The sequence below is a fragment of the Pistacia vera genome, unplaced genomic scaffold (genome assembly GCF_008641045.1).
Source record: "Pistacia vera cultivar Batoury unplaced genomic scaffold, PisVer_v2 Contig211, whole genome shotgun sequence".
Taxonomy (NCBI): domain Eukaryota; kingdom Viridiplantae; phylum Streptophyta; class Magnoliopsida; order Sapindales; family Anacardiaceae; genus Pistacia; species Pistacia vera.
The window spans coordinates 1473841-1496959 of record NW_022196015.1 but is presented as its reverse complement, the minus strand read 5'-3'; the positions used below and the strand labels follow the sequence as shown (position 1 = coordinate 1496959).

The window sequence follows — 23119 nt, the reverse complement described above, 5'->3', positions numbered from 1 at the left end:
AGATGCAATACTAGCGCTGGTATAAAATGTAACAGGCCGTCGATGACTTCAACAAAACAAGCCAGAAGAAGACATATTATCAACTGGCATACTGAAAACACAACCGGCCAGGAACCGAATTTCTGCTAGGTTGCAATTAATGTTGATTCTTGGGAATTTCAAATATGCCCAAGAACCAGAAAACAAAAGGTCAACTAACTTAACTTATAAATAATATTGTTGACACGAACTCAATACAATCAAGCAACAAGATGATGAAGGTAGCATTGTTTGCCAAGTTGCTCTTTTCTTTCTGCCTTTTGATATCACTTAGTTTCAGTGAAGCAAGTCAGGCTGATAACCTTCGAAAGCTTATCAAGTCTAAGAGATCAAAGCAGGCCAATTTTCGGGTACAGTATCGGGAGAAATCAAGTGTAAAACAAGAGTACAGTCCTGTGTATATTGGGGCTCAGGATGGTTTAATGGAACTTGACAAGATTACTGCATTGCTTGGCCAACCTAATGGTATAAACTTTAACCAGTACTCGGGCTATGTGACGGTTGATCCTCAGGCTGGAAGAGCACTCTTTTACTATTTTGTTGAGTCCCCTCAGAACTCTTCAACCAATCCTTTGGTTTTGTGGCTTGTTGATGCGTGATTTTGACACCAACTAAACCCACGTGTGAAATGCTGAGCTGGCCCAGAAGACACACACGAATGAGAGTAGTGAAAATGAATAATAGGTGGAGAGACAAAGTTTTAAAGTGGTTCGGATGCTTAAGCAAGCGACTCCTACGTCCACTGATACTGTATTAATATGGAAGGGTCAGGTCGCGTTCAGCGAGCTGACTTGCAAATGATTACAGAAGAAAGAATAAGCTATTACAAAGTGAAAATGAGCCAATCTCACAAAGGGGAGAGGAGCTCTCTATTTATAGTGGGATGTCTTGGTGTAATGATTATAGAATCTATAAAAAGGGAGGCAGATACCGTGCAAATCCTCCTTTGCATCTTGTTACTCACCCACTCGAGTGATTTCCTCATTTAGTACAAGGGTTAGACATGTGGACGACCTCCAGCCTTTCGTCAATCTGGCGTGCACCCACTACACTGGCAGGAGCATGATGCTCATGCCAGCATGTGACGTGGCAGCATCTGAACGACTATAGGATCTGCCTAGACTCTGACCATATACGCTGACCGGGCTTTACGTCAGCCTTACTTTTTCAGGCATAACAGAAGTCCCCTAGTTTTTAAGGTTTGAGGATCGAACCTTGGAAACTATATAATTATGCATTGACTTGATGCGTTCGAAAAGATAATGGTTGACTCGGCCTGCTTGCAAAGAGGTCGAGAACATATTTCAACACAGGCGACCTGAAATGATCCTCGCTATAAGGTTAGCTACCTGATTTTAGATCGAATTCAGTACCATAACGATGATGCCTACCTAAACTGAATTCCGCGACCTGATTACACTTGGCAAGTTTTATTAAGAACAAAGGATCACGTTGCTTTGCAATCGATGTTCGTTGAGGTTGGGGGGTCGCATCGCTTCACGACTGATGAGATGAGGTTGAAGAGTTACGTCGCTTCACAACTTACAAGACGAAGAGTGTTTTTCATGACGACCTCTTTAGATGTTTTTTTCGTTGCGCTTTTGCTGTAGGTGCATTTAATGAAATGTCTTCTGTTCTGACAGATGTGCCTTATGCACAATAAGTGCCAGCCATGCGCATTAAATGCGAGTCATGCTGAAACGACATTCTCTATCAGAGCATTAAATGCGGACGTGAGCGCATTTAATGTGGATGAGGGAGAACGTGTCGTCACTTGAGTTTTTCAATGGAAAAGAACGATGATTTGGTTTCTTGAGGCATGACGATCACTCTTCTTTGTTGATTTGCGACACGTGGTCGCGATCAACGGCCAGATGCGTTTTTCGCCCAAACGTCGTTTGACTTTGGGAAACCAAAGCGCTTTCCTCTCACTATAAAACCCAGATTTACTTTAGGCAATGTCACAATATTCATCTTCTCAAAGAGAGCAAGAGACTTTCGTGAACTCTGATTCTTTGCCTTTCAAATCGGTGCGCACTTGACATTCGAAGCAGAAGGATCGATTTTCTCATTTCAGGAGGTAAGGGTTGTCCCTCTACTACTTTTATTGTTGTTTTCGGTAGTCGCCATGCCACGATAGTCCATCGGTAGTTGACTAGAGATGAAATACTCTCTTTGGGATTGAGCCATTAATAGTGGCTCTAAAAGTATTTTGTTAGGGTTTTTCTAGATTTAAGGGAGGAAATTTCCTTCCACGTCATCGTACGGAATAATGTACGAGGACTGAACGATTCCTTGCTTGTCGCTTTTGCAGACCATAGTAGAATGGACCCCCCAATGACCGGAGCCGAGGAAGGGACCAGTTCCGCTACGTAGGATGCTCCTGCGGGTCCCCCTCAAGAGATCCTGTCGATGCTTACTGACGACGAGCTCCAAAGGGTGATAGACCAATACGCTATCAACGTGGAGGTCTTCCGAGACAGGACACACATAGCTCGAAATCCTCCACGAGGGCTGGCTGTGATCTCCGAGGACATTTTCAAGAGTGGGGGGTTGATCCCTTTCCACCCCTTTGTCAGGTTGGTCCTCGACCATTTTGAGATAGCACCCTTACAACTCACATCGAACGCATGCATGATAGTTGTGGCCATGTACATTGCGTGCTGTGAAAACGGACTGGGCGAGCTAATTGCACTAGAGCTCAGTTGCTTGTATATCCTGAAAAAGAGTAAGGACAAAGATTCCTACTACCTTTCCAGGCAAACCACCATTGGAGTGGGAATACATAGCTACCCGAGCAATGTAGGGGTGTATGAGACGAAGTTTTTTTTCTTTCGTTACGACGACCTTTGCTATTTCCAGGATCCGAGTAGGTTTTCCTTCCTTATCGCTTTGCGAACTTTTTTGGTCTTCGCTAACGAGTTCTTATTTTCTTTGCAGTTAACAAAACGACTAGTTTAGAGCTCCTCACGGATCCGGACAAGATTACTACCTTCGACTTTTTGCCTAAAGAAAGTCGCGACGCTAGATTGCTCGTGACAACCGCAAACTTGTAGAAATACGGCTTTTTCAACTCGGAAGCGACCTTAGAGCCCCTACCGAGTAAGCTTCATAACCTTGGTTTATTATTATTATTATTATTATTATTATTATTATTATTATTTTGTGCGTGTAGCGAATTGTTTTGCTAATGACATTCACATGCAGCGACCATGCCTCCAAAGGTATCCAAATCGCCACGAGTGAGGTAGTTCACCTTCCTTAGAGTGGGGGCCATCGGACCGATTGGAGGAACCGGTCCCCCTACCGGAAGGGCGTCGACTGGTGCTCCGGTTTGACCTGCGGGTGCTCCCCAGCCCTCAGATGTTCATCCGAGGTAGAAGACGACAGCCCAACGGCCCAAGAAGACAGCCCAACGGCCCAAGAAGAGGCAACAAATTCAGACCAAAGAATCAGAGTCCGAGCTGGATGACTTAGGTGTTCAGCCCAAAAGGTCACATGCCTACCAAGCATTCCACTCGGGAGGGCCTGCCAGGGGTACGACCGGCATCTCTATTACCCCAGGGGTACCGCGAACAAGGCAGAGCAAGGTCACGAACCTTGGGAGGAGATCGGGCAAGGAACCGGTGGCGGGCACGACTCCTGTTGGAGGCGCGGGCACGGACACTCCTGTGCTTGACTCAATGGGACAACTTCCGGACCACCTGCAGCCAGTGGTTTTTACCCTGCTAGATTTTTTGGCTTTCGGTTATGTGGACCTGATGTCCACATCCATTCAACACTTGAGTAAGGTAGGACGAGCTGTCTTCGGCGAGGACTTTGCTTTTTTTTCGGTAGCAAAAAAACTAACTTGTTATTTCTTTTGTTCGCATGCCCTACTCTCTATGCAACTGTCCCTACAAAAGGTCCAACTGGGAGCCGCTGAGTGGATGGTCATGCTGAGAGAAGAGAACACCTGGCTCAAACAGGACTTGGAAGCCACTGAAGTAGAGAAAGACTTATCCACTGCTTCGGTGAACCAATACCTGAATGAGAGGAACGTTGCTTTTCGCATGGTGGACTTCTAGAAAGTCGAGCTTGAGAAGCATAGGAAGGAGATGAAAGAGCTTTAGAGGACAGTGGCCAGTGGCCAGACTCACCAGGGAGGCTGGCGAGAAAGACCAAGAGCTAAGAACGACCTTTGAGCAGGCCTTGCAAGCAGAGTGAGAGAAGGGCGAGCTGTGGGAGGCCATCGAAAAGCAAAGGCAAGCGCTTGAGGTCGAGCTGCAAGCTAGTCAAGGAAGAGTCACTTCGTTGACTGAAGAGATACAGAGTTAAGGGGCGGAGATCAAGTCGAAGGCCGCTGAGTAGGCAATTTAGTCCATCTATGCCCTACGGCCGAGGAATCCCATACTGGATATGTTCGACCTCCCAGAGGAGTACCAGGAAATCCTTAGATCTATGGCGCGACTTGGCGATGAGGAGGCAGCGGAGGCCACCCGAGGACCTGACTAGGGGGAGCATTCGGGGTATGTCCCCAAGGAGTCAACAGCTAGCCAGGTGATTGGCGATCAGCCTAGGGATGACGAGGTCGCGCGTCCGAGAATTGGGGATGAAGGCCACTGATTGTCTTTCCCATGCTTGCTTTTTGTATTCCTTTAATGAATAAAGACAAGGCTTTCTTAATCCGTTATGAATATTTACAATTTTCGTACTGTTACATATGAGGTTGCACTCTAACTGTTTTACCATTACAATGGAACAAGTTTGTACGAACAAAATCATACACATGGGAAGATAATAATTACAAACGAACATAATTACAGAATTGTACATTTTCTATTTACAAAGACATAAGAAAGGTAAAATCTTTACAAGGAAAAATTGAGTTTGGAATTACTGATAATATGGTCGCATATGCTCAGCATTCCAAGCTCGTGGCACTATGGAACCATTCATTATTTTGAGATGATAAGTCCTCGGTCTTATCACTTTGGTGATGCGGTATGGGCCTTCCCAGTTTGGTCCCAAAACTCCCGCACTTGGTTCCCTAGTACAGAGAAAAACTTCCTTCAAGACAAGGTCACTGACTTGGAAGTCTCTTCTTCTAACCTTAGAGTTGAAGAAACTTTTAGCGCGTTGCTGATAGGCTACTATTCTTAGCTGAGCCTTGCTGCGATGTTCTTCAACTAGGTCCAAACTTGCGCGCATAAGCACTTCATTGTCGGCTTCATTGAATAGGTCCCTCCGAAGTGAACCGGTCCCTATCTCCACAGGGATCATCGCTTCGCAGCCATATGCTAGCGAAAAAGGGGTTTCTGAGGTGGAGGTTTTCGGAGTTGTCTTGTATGCCCACAAGACTTCGGGGAGTTCGTCGGCCCAATTCCCTTTGGCTACGCCAAGTTTGGCCTTCAGAGTGTGCTTGATGCTTTTGTTGACAGCTTCAACTTGACCATTCGCTTGCGGTCTTGCGATAGAGGCAAACTTTTTATGGATACCCAGCTCATCGCAAAACTGCTTGAACTCCTCGTTGTCGAACAGCTTGCCATTAGATGAGGGTATAAGGAATCTCGTAGCGATACATAATGTTCTTGAAGACAAAGTCCTTGAGCTTTTTGATAGTGATTGCCGCTAATGGTTCAACTTCGACCCACTTGGTGAAGTAGTTGTAGTGACTGCTTTATACTAGGGTACTCATGGAAATATATGAAGTAGAATACATGAATATTAGTAAAAATAAATGGGCCCAAAAATTTTCTTTTATTACATATAAACATTCTTTATACAAAATAAAGTATCATTTACAAAATGATATTAAAACAGCGGACAGTGTAGCTATTGCTCCTTGCTTGTCGATACCCGTCCAACCGCGTTCTCACCTGGATCCTGCAATCACAAAGAAAACAATGGGGTGAGCACAAAATAATGCTCAGTAAGTAAATCCTCTACTCAACTGTCCCCGTAACTTCTTTCTCTTAATTCTTTCCTTACACTCTTTCTTATCTCATTTATTTTTTTTTCACACAACTCTCTTAACTTTTGTTATATGTCACAGCCTCATCTTACCAGAGGCACGGCCGAGTAGAGTTCACACAGCACCAACCCACTCTTCATGACTTTCGGGTGGAGATCACAAAGCACCAACCCCTTTTTATAACTATCGGGTGGAGATCACAAAACACTAACCATTTTTCATAACTATCGGATGGAGATCACAAAGCACCAACCCGTTTTCATAACTATCGGGTGGAGATCACAAAGTACCAACCCATTTTCATACCTATTGGGTGAAGATCACAAAGCACCAACCCGTTCTTAGTGCTCTTCTCATTCTCTTTACTATTCACACAGTTCTCTACTCTTTCTTAAACTAGTTTTCATAGTGTAGCTTAATGCTTAGAGTAGGTTAGTCACAAAGTTCTCTACTCTTTCTCAAACTACTTCTCAATGCACAATTAATGCATATGGATGGTTCATATTCATTAATACACTTAAGAAATGCCAATATGCAATGTTGCAAAAATTAAGGTTCACAACTCATGCTCATACTTCTCTTAAGCATTTCATCAAACAACTAGTGTGCATACCTACATTCCACTTTATTTATAAGTCTATCCCTCTCTTGAACCATCCAAAATGGGAGAAAACTCCCTCACCAAGCTATAATCCCTGCCATAACATAACACTTCCAAAAAGATTTCTCAATCTCCTTTAATTTCATCACAAACTACATTCTCATCACACTTCTCAATTGAAGTGTATTTAACAACCGCAAAATAACTACTCATCTCAACACAAGTTCTCAATAACATAATATATATCATGCATAAATAAATCTCTACTCAAAGAATTTCTCAAATATCAACTTAGATTGGGATTTACTTACCTTGTGATGGTGTACTTCCACTAACACTTCTCTTTTCCTTTGGTAGATGTCTTTTCTCTACACCTTTCAACAATAACACATTAAGACCTCAACACCTTTATAGGTAAATTTCACATCTAGAGCAAGGATTCTTACCTTAGGATGCCTTAGATCCATTCTCTGCCAAGATCCAACTAAAAAACCCTCAAAAATCCTTGAAAGCTTGAAGGAAGAATTGAGAGGAAATGGAGAATGGAAGAGGCGGCGGAAGAAGAGTGAATGAAGGGTTTACTAAACTTAACCCCTTTTTAGCTCAACTTATCTTCATTCATTCCCATTTTACCCTTGCTCTTCCTTGGGAATTCCATCCTTGTCCTTTAAATCATTACAATCACAGCCCCACTCTAACATATTCTTCATACAATTCTCTTATATTTTACTCCCCACTTTTCCTGCTAATTACGGGTAGAATGGTCTTTGCACCCCAAAGGAAGAATTCTCTAGAAACTCGATACACATTTTGTCAAGCCCTTCGCCGCGGCGAAAAATCTTTCTTCGCCCCGGCGAAAACTTCCAGAACCTACACCGTAGGTTGCAGGACTTCATCGTCGCGGCGAAGCTTTTTCTTTGCCCCGGCGAAGTCTGTAAAACAAAGATTCGCCAAGTCTTTACAAATTTCAGGGCAACCACTCAACCAACTCACAATATCCATTCAACCAAGGACCAACCAAACAATATGAACAATATACCAACTCAATTAAAAGCAAAACAATAAAGATTCAAGCAATGCAACGTAAATTAGCTACATACCTCAAATGGGGTATTACAATTCCCCCCCCCCCTTTAAAAGAATTTCATCCCCGAAATTCACATAAACAACTCCGGGTAACGATTCTGCATATCTTGCTCAACCTTCCATATGGCCTCTTCTACCTTGTGATTTCTCCAAACAACTCCGGGTAACGATTCTGCATATTTTCACTAACGGGTAATGTCTGAGTCTAGTGACAAGGCTATCTTTGCCAAGGCATTTGCCATAGAATTGTTATCTCTAGGGATCTATGTGATCGTGAAGTGTTTGAACAGCTCGAATGCGGCCTAGGCCTTCTTCAGATAGCTGATCATATTTTCTTCCTTGGCCTAGTACTCCCCCAAAACCTGGTTGACAACGAGCATGAAGTTGTTGTGGATGCTAATTATGGTCGAGCCAATTTCTCTGGCCAACCGCAATCCAACGAGCAGAGCTTCATACTTGGCCTCATTATTGGTCACTTTGAACCCAAACCGAAGGATGCCATGGATACGAGCCCCTTCGGGACTCAGGAGGAGAATACCTACCCCGACCTTCTTTTTGTTCAATGATCCATCGACGTAAAGGCTCCAGGTCGATAGATTTTGGGTAGTTTCCTGAATGGCTTCGCTGGGCTATTGCTTTGACTCATTCGTCGGATGATATGAGAATTCTAATATGAAGTCGACAACGGCCTGCCCTTTAATGGTTGCTTTCGTCTGTACTTCAGATCAAATAACTTAATTCCATGGCCCATTTAAGCAATTTACCCGATGCCTCTGGTTTCTGGAGGACCTGCCTGAGCGGATAATTGGTCATTATGTGGATCGTATGGGCGTGAAAGTAGGGTCACAACTTTCGAGAAGCAATCAGTAGGGCATAAGCTAATTGCTCTATTTTCGGATACCGCATCTTGGTGTCTAACAGATGCTTGCTCGCGTAATACACTGGCTATTGGACCCTATTCTCTTCTCGAACTAAAGCTGCATTGACCACGAACTGAGAGACAGACAGGTACAGGAGGAGGATCTCTTGTGGGAGAGGTTTGGATAGAAGAGGTGGCTTTTTGAGGTGCTCTTTAATGCTCTAGAATGTCTGTTCGCATTCGAGAGTCCACTCAAACTTCTTGTTGTCCCTTAGTACATTGAAGAATGGCAAGCAGCGGTCTGTTGCTCTCGATATGAAGCGACTTAGTGCCGCAATTCGCCCATTAAGGCTCATAACCTGCTTCTTGGAGGTCGGGCTTTCCATATCGAGGAGAGCTTGGATTTTCTCGGGGTTGATCTCTATTCCCCTTTGGTTAACCATGTATCCTAGGAATTTTCCTGAGGATACTCCGAATGAGCACTTGAGAGGGTTTAACTCCATTCTGTATTTCTGGAGGATGTCGAATATCTCAGCGAGATGCGCTATGTGATCTGAAGTGACATACGACTTGACTAGCATGTCATCTACATAGACCTCCATCGATTTCCCGATTTGCTAGGAGAACATTTGGTTAACCAGTCGTTGGTAAGTTACGCCAGCATTCTTGAGGCCGAAGGGGATAACCTTGTAGCAATATAGCCCCCGATCTATAACAAAAGAGGTATGCTCTTCGCCCGGCGTGTACATCGAAATTTGATTATATCTTGAGTATGTGTCCATAAAACTTAGTAGCTCGTGCCCGGAGGTGGCATCCATGAGCTAGTCGATCCTAGACAGGGGAAAACTATCTTTCGGTCATGCTTTGTTGAGGTCGGTGAAATTAACACAGGTCTGCCATTTACCGTTAGGCTTTTTACTAGAACTGGGTTGGTAACCCAGCTCGGATAGAGCACTTCTTGGATTGATCAATTCCGAATGAGATTATCTACCTCAAGTTTCAAGGTAGCATATCACTCCGGATCCGTCACTCTTCTATTCTGGCAAACCGGCTTGGCTTCACTGTCAATGTTCAAGGCATGACAAATAACATTCGGGCTAATCTTGACCATATCTACATGCAACCATGCGAACACATCGATATTCTCTTTGAGGAAGCTAGTCAGTTTGGTGGCGAGCTGGGGGTTGAGATTGCTCCCAATACTCAACACTCTGCTCGACTCGCTCTAGTCGACTGACACTTTAGACAGATCCTTAACTGGTCCACTGGAAGGGCATTCTTGAATACGAGGATCTATATTATCCTCGGTCGGGCCGGGCCAGGCTGCGGTTCGATCCGACTGATCGCCATTGCGCACGCCATATGCACTACCCTTACATAATAGTCGCGAGATACGCGCTAAGATCTACTAACTTCCCCTATCCCCGTTGAGGTGGGGAACTTCATCTTGAGATGGTATATCGAAGTGACTGCCTTGAAGTGTCTCAACAGAGGTCGCCCTAGGATACCATTAAAAGCAGATGGGCAATCCACTACTAAGAATTCAGTTACTTTGGTCACCTGATCAGAGTCACCCAGCGTGACTGGAAGCGAGATCGTACCTTTGGGGATCAAGTGGTCCCTTGTAAAACCATATAGGGGCATCGAGGCAGGCTTCAGGTCAACCTCATCCAAATTCATTCTCTCAAAAGCTGTCTGGAACAGGATGTTCATAACACTTCTGTTGTCCACCAACATTCTATGGACGTCGAAGTGCCCTATTAGAGGCATGATCATGAGAGCGTCATCGTGGGGATGATGCAATCGGACCGCGTCCTTTTCGGAGAAGGTAATTTCCTCCTCCTTGCAAACCTTTGGTGGTCGCCACGTCATGTTCATCACACTGATGGGGTCGTGATGGGCTGCGCAAGCATATCTTTCTTGGGCATCTCGCGAGGTGCGACCCTCCGAAGATTACTCCGACACTGTAGATACCCTTGCGATCACGACGCTTATTTCCTGGTTCCTCTTGATTTTTCTCCCTTGCGGGAGCAGAGTCATCAACATACTCTTTGAAATGCCCCTGCTTGATGAGGTTTTCAATTGCCTGCTTGAGAGCTCGGCACTCATTAGTGTGATGCCCATTGTCCCGATGATAACAACAATATTTTTTGTTGTTTCTAGATGAAGAGGGACCTTTCATGGGCTCGAGCTCTCCAAGAAGACTGGCCTCTTCTAACTTGTCAAGAATGGCCGAGACAGATGCATTTAAAGGGGTATATTGACTCATATTGTGATCGCGACGAGGAACCGGAGCATAAGACTTCTTGGGCTCGAACCGTGGTTTCTTTCCTTTTCATTGATCGTCATTAGTCCATTTGCGATCAACCCTTCTATTTTCCCCCCGACCAGGTGCACTACCTAAAGTGCCGGGGTCATGGCGGTGGAGGACTACCATGGAGTTTTCATTACGAAGGTATTTCTCTGCAAGGTTGTAGAAGCGGGTGAGGGAAACATCATCCTCAGCTTGTAGTTCTTTCCACAGATCAGTCTGCAGGCGAACTCCTGCAATGATGAGAGTTCAAACAAACTCTTTGGGAGTGTGACCCACCTTATGAAGCTCTTTGTGGAATCGGTCGATGTAAGACTGGAGGGATTTATCCCTCTCTTGCCTAATGTTGCTGAGGTAGCTCAAAGGCATTGAAAACTTTCTGTTTGCTTGGAAGTTTCTCAGGAACGTCGAACTCATCTGAGGCCACGAGCTGATCGATCCCGCTAGGAGTGACCTGAACCAACGTTTGGCATGAGAGGTTAGAGTTACTGCCAAACAACTACATTTCGCCAAGATTAAAACCCGGTGAAACTCCATCAGGTCGTTGAATTCATACAAGTGATCCTGCGGATCAGAATTTCTATCGAACGCCCGCATATCGAGCATTCTAAATCTTGATGAGAGGGGGGCGACTAATACCACCGAAGAAAAGGGAGACGCTGCTGCGACCTGCCCTTGCTCATTTTGCTGAGCTTTTAGCTGATCTAGAACTTGCTATAGCTCCTTAATCTGAGGCAGCAGAGCTATCTAGGGATTGCTTTCCCCCATGCGAGTTCGACCCTCACGGTTGCGGTTGAGGAAAGTCTAGAGGTTGGATTCCTCTTCACCTCAGTTGGCAGTTCCGACCGCTCTTAACACACACTGGTTAGAGCCGTGTGATGGCATGAATGGTGCAGAGAATTTTCATGACCTTCGCAGTGGTACGAACTGTCCCGTGAAGTGTGGGAACCTCCCGCACGATGACGATCGGGATCATTATTCTGGCGGTGATAAGAATCGCCCCACCTAGCACTTTTATGGGAGTGCTCATGCGACGTGGCATGGGACGGTTCGGGATGCGACCTTTCACCGAGCCTTAACGCCATGGGTATTCTACTCGGGACGTGGTCGGTGTTTGCCGGCCTTTTGGAGCCCTTAGGCCCGTTGTTTGCCACTTGCTTACCCTTCCTCAGACGCGCTGCAGTGTGCGCGGCATGGGCTATTGTCCTTTTCCGCGCTTTCACGTAACCTGCAGGTGTTTTGGCGGTTACACCTCCCCATTTGATTCGGGTGGCATGCCCTAGTCCAAACGGTCCAACCTTTGGTTGACCGTTTGGAAAGTATTGTCGAACCTCTCCAGGTAGCTCATGACGGCAGGGTCAAGTTGTGAGCTTGAAGGGATATCTCCCACGACATTTTGTGGAACTGAGGGCACCTCGGGAGAAGTGTCCACTTGTACCTGGGGGATCTCCTCAGCACCATGATTGGTTGGCTCAGGTTCGAATCGGCGAGCCATTTGCTGTTGTAGGACCAATTAGTCAGAGATTTTCCTGATGAAGGAAGAATACTATATCAAGCCCTCCTTCTAACGCCAAACTATTGATGCGTGATTTTGACACCAACTAAATGCACGTGTGAAATGCTGAGCTGGCCCAGAAGACACACGCGAATGGGAGTAGTGAAAATGAATAATAGATGGAGAGACAAAGTTTTAAAGTGGTTCGGATGCTTAAGCAAGCAACTCCTACGTCCACTGATATTGTATTAATATGGAAGGGTCAGATCGTGTTCAGCGAGCTGACTTGCAAATGATTACAGAAGAAAGAATAAGCTATTATAGAGAGAATTTAGCTATTACAGAGTGAAAATGAGCCAATCCCACAAACGGGAGAGGAGTTCTCTATTTATAGTGGGATGTCTTGGAGTAATGATTACAAAATCTATAAAAAGGGGAGGCAGATACCGTGCAAATCCTTCTTTACGTCCCATTACTCACCCACTCGAGTGATTTCCTTATTTAGTACAGGGGTTCAACACGTGGACGACCTCCAACCTTTCGTCAGTTTGGCGACGTGGCAGCGTCTGAACAACTGTAGGATCTGCTCAGACTTTGACCATTTAAGCTGACCGGGCTTTGCGTTAACCCTACTTTTTCAGGTATAACATGGCTCAATGGAGGTAATCAATCAACTAATGTGCTTTCATCTCAAGTCTCTTTACAACCATAAAAAACGCATGCATGAATATCATGTACATCATACAATTAGTGACATCACAATTTCTTCCGTTATTTTGTTATTTTAAATTATATTCTCCATTATGGTAAGCCATGAATCATTAATTAAGTAATGGAAGAACAGAATTTTGGGTGCTTTAAAATAAGAGAGGGAGTATATATATATATAAGCATAAATGTTACACTAAATAAATCAAATTATGCTTCTGAGATTTTCAGTACCAGGATCTTCCTCGCTTGGGCTAGGAGCTATGGCTGAACTAGGACCCTTCAGACTAAATAGTGATGGCAAAACACTATTCCAAAATGACTATGCAAGGAACAATGGTGAATAAATCTATCACTCATTTATAATTTCTAATCTTTATTTTTCTTCCCAACAACACTCTGACAATCATAATTCTTGAAATGTTGTCAAACGAATGGCAGTGGCAAACGTAATCTTATTGGAGTTTCCAGCTGGAGTAGGCTTTTCATTTTCAAATACATCTTCGGACTACGATCACTCGGGAGATAATGCTACTGCAAGCCGATGCCTATACATTTCTTGTCAACTGGCTCGCGAGGTTCCCCCAATATAAAACAAGGGGTTTTTTTTATAACTGGGGAGAGCGACGCTGGACATTACGTTCCTCAGCTTGCAAATGAGATTATGCTCCACAACAAGTATTCAAATCAAACTGTTATCAATCTCAAAGGAATTGCGGTATATATATGTTATTTATTATGATATATATATATCTGATTTGTTCCGGTCCTTGAATTGAATTTTGACTAACTTATTTTGAATGGCAATAACTATTTCAGATTGGTAATGGAGTGCTTAACGATGTTACAGACTTCATGGGAGATATTGACTACGTATGGACTCACGCTTTAATATCAGATGAAACCTACAAAGGCATTTTGAAATATTGTGACTTGGTGAATGAAACTTTTTCGGAAAAATGCGAGGACTTTCTAGACACATCATGGGATGAGACTGTACATATAGATCGTTACAACATTTATGCCCCACTTTGTCACAGTGTCGATGCAGATTATGCTCAAGAGTCAAGGGAACAACTACACTGGTTCAGTAAGGATTCTACTCGGCCTTTAGATTTAATTCATTATTATTTTAGTCAAATCGTTTCAAATATTATGGTTAAGCAGGTGAACAACTTTGATCCCTGCTCGGACAGCTATGTGTATTCTTACCTGAATATTCCAGAGGTTCAAACCGCTCTTCACGTAAATCACACAGAATGGTCAGGTTGCAGGTAGCCAGCATTACGGTTTTTAAATTAATTAGATATCATAGAATAGTTTGAAAGAATTAATGTTGCTACTAGACATGAATTTTTTCAGTGATCTTGGGTGGAATGATAGCCCCTCGACTGCCCTACCCATTATCGAGAGCATTTGGCTAGCGGAATAAGTGTGTGGATATACAGGCAAGTACAGTTTCACACCAGTCAAACAATATAAATAATAAAGTGAATAGACTATATATATATATATATATAGAGAGAGAGAGAGAGAGAGAGAGAGAGATACAGAAGAAGCATAAGTTAAAAGGAGCCATAGCCTAATTAAAAGTAGATTCTAATCCATACATCATCCTCTAGAGAAGAAATCTGGAAGATTGACAAAAACACAGCTTCTTTTTCTTTATCATATGGCTTGCTGCTTCAGAATAATTACATATTTAACTAAAAACATATATAACAAACAAGTGACACTAGCCCAAATTTCAAAGCGTGTACTGAGATTTCCAATTAGACTTGTTATTTTCTAAGAACATAAAATTTGAAAAACTGCATCGGTTCAAATAATAATAATAATAATAATAATAATAATAATAATGATATATGTTAAATATTTCTCTAGTTTGAATGTTTTGATATTAATTTGTCACGAATATATACCATTAAATCTTAATTGCAAAATATTATTTCAGTTCTACATATATATATATAATTGATGAAGGTCTCTAACAGTACAATTATCTTTTGCAGTGGTGACGTAGATTCAGTTGTGTCTGTTACATCATCTAGGTACTCAATATCAACCCTTAACCTTCCCATTAAGACTGCTTGGTATCCATGGTAGAGCTGGGCAAGAGACCGGTCCCTTGCGGGCCCAAGCTTGGGCCCGTTTGGGAATGGTCCCAAATGAGACTAGTCACTCATGGGCCTGGGACCGATCCCAGGCCCATGAGAAAAACCAGGACCCGGACTAGGCCTTAGGCCTGGTCGGGACTGGTCCCATGGGCCCAGGACCAGTCCCATGGGGTTTGGATAATTTTATTTTCCCCCCTCAAATTTTTTTATATTTTGGAGGCAAAACGAAATTTTATAGGGGGTTTTTAGTATTTTTTTAGGGGTTGATTAGTAAGTTTCTAAAAATTTAATTAATTTTAAAAAATAATAAATTAACAGTTAATTTTAATTTTTAACATAAATGTAATATTCACATTTCATACATTCACGCTTCACAAATAAACAATTAAATAATTTTTTTATTAAATTATTCATCTTCAATTTCATCGTCAACACTAGTTACATTATTCAAATCTGTATTCCTAAAGAGTTCGAGTAGTTCGGGATCTTCAGGGTGCTGTTTTAACTCTTCTTCTGCATTGAGTCCAATCCCGTAAACAAGTTATCACTTCAATCATCTCATCGGTTAAAGAACATCTTCTGTCTTCAACAATCCGACCACTCGTTGAAAATGTTGACTGGATGCAATTGTAGAACCGGCACAGATAAAATGTCACGTGCCATTTGGGATATAATGGGGAATTGACTTTCTGTTGGTTCCATCATTGAAGAAATCCATGTCAAGTTGCCCTTCATCGTCATAAAGGTCAAGTCCATCTGTAGGTAGCGAGTCATCTCATTTGGTCTATGTATGTATGAGTTGGAGCTGAAGCTGGAGCTTCTCCACGTCCCACATACGCCCACTTGCTCGACCATTGGGGGGGGGGGAGGGGGGTGGCCCTACATCAGCTCCTGATCGCCTCACCTAGACGTTCCACTTCCATTTCCACTTCTACTTCCATTGTATCTGTTCATATAAGAAAAAAGCCTATCCATTTGTGTTTAAAGTCAGTCAAATAAGACTATAACAATATCCCAAATAATGGCCTACACTCAATTACACCGTTAACTACGGATAATTTAACCTAGATCTAGAAAAAGGCCTAATCCATATAAGAATGGAATATCTAACCAATATCTCTATATTTTTTCTTCCATACTTGAAACAATTTCACTTAAAATGTTATCATATCTATATTGATCAAAAGATTAGCAATTTGAACTAAATATCTAACACTAAATTAGTAGTTGGATAATAATACCACTTATGTTTAGTGCATCATAAAAAATTTTAAGAAATAATAAAAAATTCACAAACCGCCCAATCATCATAGTTGACAACTTCCTCTGGATAGTTCTTCCGGTTGACGAAATCTGTAATTTGTTTCGCGGTTGGCAAAGCTTTTTCCAACATCAAGTAGGTAGAGTTCCAACGGATAGGCATGTCGTACATGACTTCAAAGGTCGAACCGGTGGCTCCTCTTGCTGACAATATTTGACGTACTCCTGCCATCTTTTATTGCTACCCCGACGACGATAAATCCGATAGCTCTACGCACCCTTTCCATCTTTGAATGTATAGCTCTAAACCTGCTTTAACTATCAAATTGATGATGTGACAAGCACATCTCTGGTGATAAATTTGCCTTCACTAAGCATCCAATTTCTTTTCAAATAAAGAGATTGTCGCGGTGTTAGCAGCTGCATTATTAAGCGTTAGCGCTAACACTTTATCAGTTAATAAATTCTTGCAAACTTCAAGAATTGTAAAAAAATAGTTTCAGCACTATGTTTTTCATATAATGTTTAAAACCTATCAATTTTGTTGTAAACCCCAATTATGATCTAAAAAATGTATTGTGACAGTTAAAAATCTGTTTTGATCTACAAGCCCATATGTCTGATGTAAGTGCAATAGATATATTCCTAAAATTTTGAAATTCGTTTTTAAGTTTTATTTATTTTTGTTATAAAGTTTTAGTATATCTCTTCTACTATAACTTCTATAACAGGGGTATATGCTGGACAAATGCAGTTTTAACCATATTAACAAAAAAAGGATTTTCAAATAAACAAATGGGAGAGTCCAGCAACTATATATCTTGCTATTTCCTCTTGTGCACCATGTGTATTGTATTGCCATGTTGAGAGAGTTGAGGATTGTGGATTAAAAGTAAGTTGATTTGAATTTTCTACTTGATCTGCTTGAAGATGCATTTATTTGGGGATGCTTCTTCTCTACGGGTCGTCGTATCGTCGAAGTCCCTCTCAGCCCCAATAATGGTTCCACATAAATTACATATCCCACACGATTCTTCCCCCTCCCCATTTGTCTTTGGCCGTTTTGATTGGTGAAGTATCGCTAGACATCGGACACACCCTTTGACGGTTCGGGAGGTTGGGCTATGTCCGTGCCTGTGCTCCAGCTCACATGTTTGGCTACACCTCGTCTCGACCAAATGTGGTTGTGGAATTACAGCTGCATCCTCTGGAGAAATGGTGAAAATGGATTGAAGCTTCATTTCTTCGTGGATGGAACATAAAATTCATTTGGGGAAGACATTATAAATTTATGATAAAATAATAAATAATTAAAATGAAAAGAAATTAAATAATAATATGAAATTATGATGATATTGAAAAATAGAAAAAAATTTGAATAATATAAATAAATTATAAATATAAATTGAATGAGAAATTGATTGGAGATTTGGAGTAGAGAGATTGAGAGAATGAAAGAATGAGAGATTGATTGGTGTGAAAAAAATTAAAGGTTTTAGGGTTATTTATAGTGTAGTTGTGGGGGGGAAAATGAAAAAAAAAAACTTATAATTATAAGTTTATAATCGTTGGTGTGAGTTGACCGTTGGCAGCCAACGGTTAATTTTTTTTTTTTTTAATAAATTTTATAAAATTTCATTTTAGTCCTTATAATTTATACTTATTTTAGGGGGTTTAATGTAATTTTATAAAGGACTAAAATGATAAAAGGTAAAAAAAATTTGGGCCCAGGCCCGGGCCTTGGAGGAAGGCCCAGTGGAGGGCCCGGGCCCTCCTCCTTAGGCCTGGTCCCGTTTTGGGACCAAGTCTCCTAGGACCGGTCCTCTCAAGGACTGGTCCTAAGACTGGGTTTTGGAGCTGGGCTTTTGGACCCGGTCCCAAATGCCCAGCTCTAATCCATGGTACACAAACGATGAGGTAATAAAAATAGTATTTTTATTTCAACAGTATTTAGCTTATATGTGATTTTGACATGTACGTTAGCCTCAACTGGATATTTCTTTACTAATCATAATTCTCAGAATATCAAGGATTTGTTTAAACAACATATTTAACATTAGACTACCAAGTCTATCACCATCTAATGTGGTTTAATACGTTTTAATTAAATTGTTAAACTATACAGTTAAATTTTAAACTATTAAGTCTAGCTTTTTAGTATATATATTAAGGGTATAGTATTTGTTGTTTCATTAAAAGTGTAATTGGTGAGTCATTAGTTCTATGATTAAATTTATCCTTTAAATAAAATTTGTACAACTTAGAAAAGTGTGATTATTAAGTTGGCTATTTGTTCTTTTATTTCCCCCTTCTTTTCTTTTTCTTTTTCTTTCTTCCTCCTTCCTTCTTCCTCCCAAACAATCCCTCAGATCTAGCTTATGCAATTGCCTTGAGGTTGAATCAAACCTAGATTGATTGCCTCAAGGATGAATCCGTCCTCTCGTGGCTGCTACAAGGCCAAATTCAACCTCCCATGGTTGTCATGAGGCTAAATCTGGCCTTCCGTGGCTTTCGTGAAGCCAGAAATGGCCTTTAATGACTCTCGCAAGGACTTTCCTACCTTAATCGACACCATTAACCTATTTCCTTTTATTTTTCCTTTCTCTATGTTGTCTAACCTATTTCAAAGTCGTGCTTACTGTTATAAATTATCTTTTAAAAGGCCCCTCAAATTAGTTTTACTTATTTAGTCTCCCCTGTTTCTGGGGTGTTTTTATAGTCTCTTATATCTTCTTTATAAACATATCACTCAATTTTTATAAAAAAAAATACTATATGTCTTTAAACTCTTCAAAATGATAAAATTATGATACCGAGAACAGGTGGGAGGCTATGTGGTGGCTAGAAGTGGAACAAATGGGTCGGATTAGGTGGGTCAACCCTAACTCGGCCCGCATTAAAGAGGGTTCAACCCGGACCGCCAATAAGGCGAGTCGGGTTGAACCCGACCCACATGCAACCCCCAAGCGGGCCGGGTTGCCATGCGGGTTGCTGTTTTGTCCTTTCTAAGAAAGGACCGTCAACCCGCCAGGTTGACCCGCTGGTTGGCTGTTTCCAACCTGTCGGGTTGGCCCAAAAAAAATTTTAAAAAAAAATTAATTTATTTTTTTGAATTCCCCTTTTACCCTTGAAATATAGCCATTTTATAGCAATTAGAGGAGTCTTTTTCATCATTTTCTTTTCCCATTTTTTTCTATAAATTGGCCCTAAACTCTCATATTTTCTCACAACTCAAATTCTCTCATTCTCTCTAATCTCTAATCTTTATTGAAATCTCTCAATTATTCTCTTAATCTCTTTGTTATCAATTTGCTCTTATTTTAATTTTTATTAGTTTTTGCAATTTTCCATATTCCAATTCTCCTTCTTTAATTTTTTATTTCTTCTACATCAATTTTTTTTTCAACTACAATGGATAGATATTTCTCTTCCATCAATTTCAATGATGAATGAAACTACTATCCTAGTCCTAGTCCCGCTGAATTTACTAACATGAATACAGGAGGAGATTCAAATAGTCCCGCTTTCCCAGTCTCAGAATCCAATACACCTCAAAATATGCCCTCGATTCCTCCCCATGTTGCTACACCTACAGCTCCCGGTGGTTCTAGAAGTCGTCCTCGTCCAACTTCATCTCAAGCTGAAGCGGGTTCATCAACTGCTGTCGAAAGCGACGACAGACACACATCAGACGTTTAGACGTATTTCGATAAGTTTTACGAGGCAAAAAATGGAGTTCAAGTGAAGAAAGCAAGATGCAAGTATTGTGGAAATGTTTATAAAGCTGATTCAGGTAATGATACTAGTACTTTAAAAAAGCATGCTAATAAACATATTACTCAACATGGAAATAAAGAAACCAATCAAACTCAAATAACTAATATGGGTACTACTTGGCATTATAATTTTGATATATATAGGGAACAATTAGCTTTATATATTGTTGCAACTGATCAACCTATTAATATGGCTAAAGATAAATATTTTGAAAGATTTATTAAAAATTCATTTTTTTCTAAGATTTAAAAGTTATTCTAAAACTACAACTAGAAATGATTTAATAAAATTGTTTAGGAAAATGAAATTAGAATTAAAAAATAAAATACATACTTGTTATGTTAGTGTGGCTCTAACTATCGATATTTAGAATAGTAGAGCTAAACAAGATTATATTTGTGTAACTAGTCATTATTTTGATAACGAATGTAAATTAAATAAATCTTTATTAGGATTTAGATTAATGGATGTGGATCATAGTGGTCAACAAATTTATAATAAAATTGTTGAAGTTTTAGAAGATTATGATATTGTTACTAAAGTGATAAATTTAACTTTAGATAATGCAAGTGCTAATATTATAGCTATAGATTTTTTTCAAAGTAATTATCTTTTTCATAACAATTTGAAGTTTTTTCACCAGCATTGTGCATGTCACATTATTAATTTAATTGTAAAAAGTGGTATGAAAACAATTAAAGAAAATATTGATAGAATTAGAGATTGTTTAGCTTGGATTATTGGTAGTAATAAAAGAAATGCTGAATTTCAAGATACTTGTATAAAATCAAATATGCCTCCTAGAACTTTTGCATTAGACATGCCTGTTGATGGAATAGTACTTATTTAATGTTTGATTCATGTTTACCTTATGCAAATTTAATTAGTTATTTTGTAGCAAAAAATAGAGGTTCTCATTATTTGGTAGAAAATGATTGGCAAATAGCTAAAGTATTTCATTCTTTTCTTAAATTTTTTTACCAATCCACTTTACAACTTTCTAGTGTGTATTATCCCACTAGTCCATTGGTAATACATACAATTATACAAATTTCAGAGTTATTTACAAAAAACAAAAACAATGAAATTTTAAAAGAACCAATAAAGGCAATGGAAATTTAAAAAAAAAAATATTTTAAACCCATTCCTTTTCTTTATTGTTTAGGTGCTATATTTGATCATAGAATTAAACAAGAAGGTTTAGAAAATGGTTTAGAGACATTAACTGAAAATTTACAAAACGTAGCATTTGCTAATCAAATAGGAGAGGTAAAAAATTGTCTTGCAGAGGTATATTTCCAATATGAAAACAGGTATGGGAACCCGCAAAGACACGAAATACACAGGAAAGTTGCATAAAAAGAAACAAATGAAGACTTCTACACCTGGATTGCATTTAATAGGCCGAAGAGGAACCGAACCAGAAGCACGGGCACATCCTCCTCTTCAAAAGCACCAATGGCAACAACGAATATACTGTCCGCCATGCAGTCACAGAGTAACGAGCTTCGACCATATTTGGGAACTCCCGAAATGTTACCAACAGATCCACAACAAAGAGCCAACTTTGATGTCTTGGAATATTAGAAAACCAGAAAATGTATTTTTCCAGTATTATCAAGACTTGCCTTGGATGTTTTTGCTATTCCTGTCTCAACCGTCTCATCCGAACAAACATTTAGTGCAAGGAAGAATTTTAAATGAAAGGAGGACTAAACTTTCACAAAAAATGATTGAAGTCCTCACATGTCTTCGAGATTAGGAACGGTCGCGCCATCAAGATCAATACGAGGTTGTCGACGATACTTTAATAGAATCATTTCAATTTTGTAATATAGATGATATGGATGAGGGAGGTCCTAGTCAATCTCAAAATTAGTTGCTTTGTAAATTGTAACTTGTAAATTAATTGTCAATTATTGTACTCTTTTTTCCTTACCAAGTTTTTGTCCCATTGAGTTTTTCTTGGTGAGGTTTTTAACGAGGCAATAATTATTGTAATTTCTTATTTTATTTTTTGATGAATGAATAAATTTAATTTTTCTTATATTACAATTTTAATGTATTAAAATTGAATTAACATTTGAAATGTTAACAAAAAAAAAATTAATTTAATTTAATTATTGATATTTGAAAAGAAGTTAACTAAAAATAATTACATTTATTCATTTATAAATTATTAATTATTCATTTGAAAAGTTAACTAAACAAAAAAAATAAAAATAAAAAAATAAAAAAAGCGTGTTAACCCGGCCTGACCCGCAGCCTAACTCGGCAGGTTAGGGTTGGCGGGCCGGGTTGGGCCAGCCAATCCCCAAAAAATGGCGGGTTTAACCTAGCCTGCCTTTGTTGGCGGGCGGGTTAGGACCAACCCGCCAAAATCAGTAACCCAACGCAGGCTGGGTCGGGTCGGGCCGGGCGGGTTACTTTTCCAACACTAGTGGTGGCATATGAAGGATTGACATTTGTAACAGTGAAAGGAGCTGGGCATATGGTTCCAAGCTACCAACCAGAGCGCGCACTTGCTATGATTTCATCGTTTCTCAAAGCAGTTCTCCCTCCTTCCAAATGATTGAGCTTTTTCTAAGCACCAAACAATCAAGCCTATGTTGTCAAAACTTTCTTTATTGTTACCAAATTCTTATTTTATGTACTGTAATATTTTTCCACATTTAATATGCTGGACCATATTTTAGTCTAAGGTAAAACTATAAACCGGGTCTTTTTATATTTAATAAAACGGAAGCGATTTTTGGCTTTGTAATGACTGCTTAATACTAGGATACTCATAGAAATACATCAATAAAATACATGTATTGTGCTAAAAGTAGTTGGGCCCGAAAATTTTCTTTTATTACATATAAACATTCTTTATACAAACTAGAATATGATTTACAAAATGCCATTAAAACA

The 23119-nt window shown here is 40.3% G+C and overlaps 1 pseudogene; it reads left to right on the top strand.

The window, feature by feature from the left end:
* The first annotated feature begins 251 nt into the window (after positions 1–251).
* Positions 252–22778, top strand: LOC116129400 (annotated as a pseudogene).
* The last annotated feature ends 341 nt before the right edge of the window (positions 22779–23119 follow it).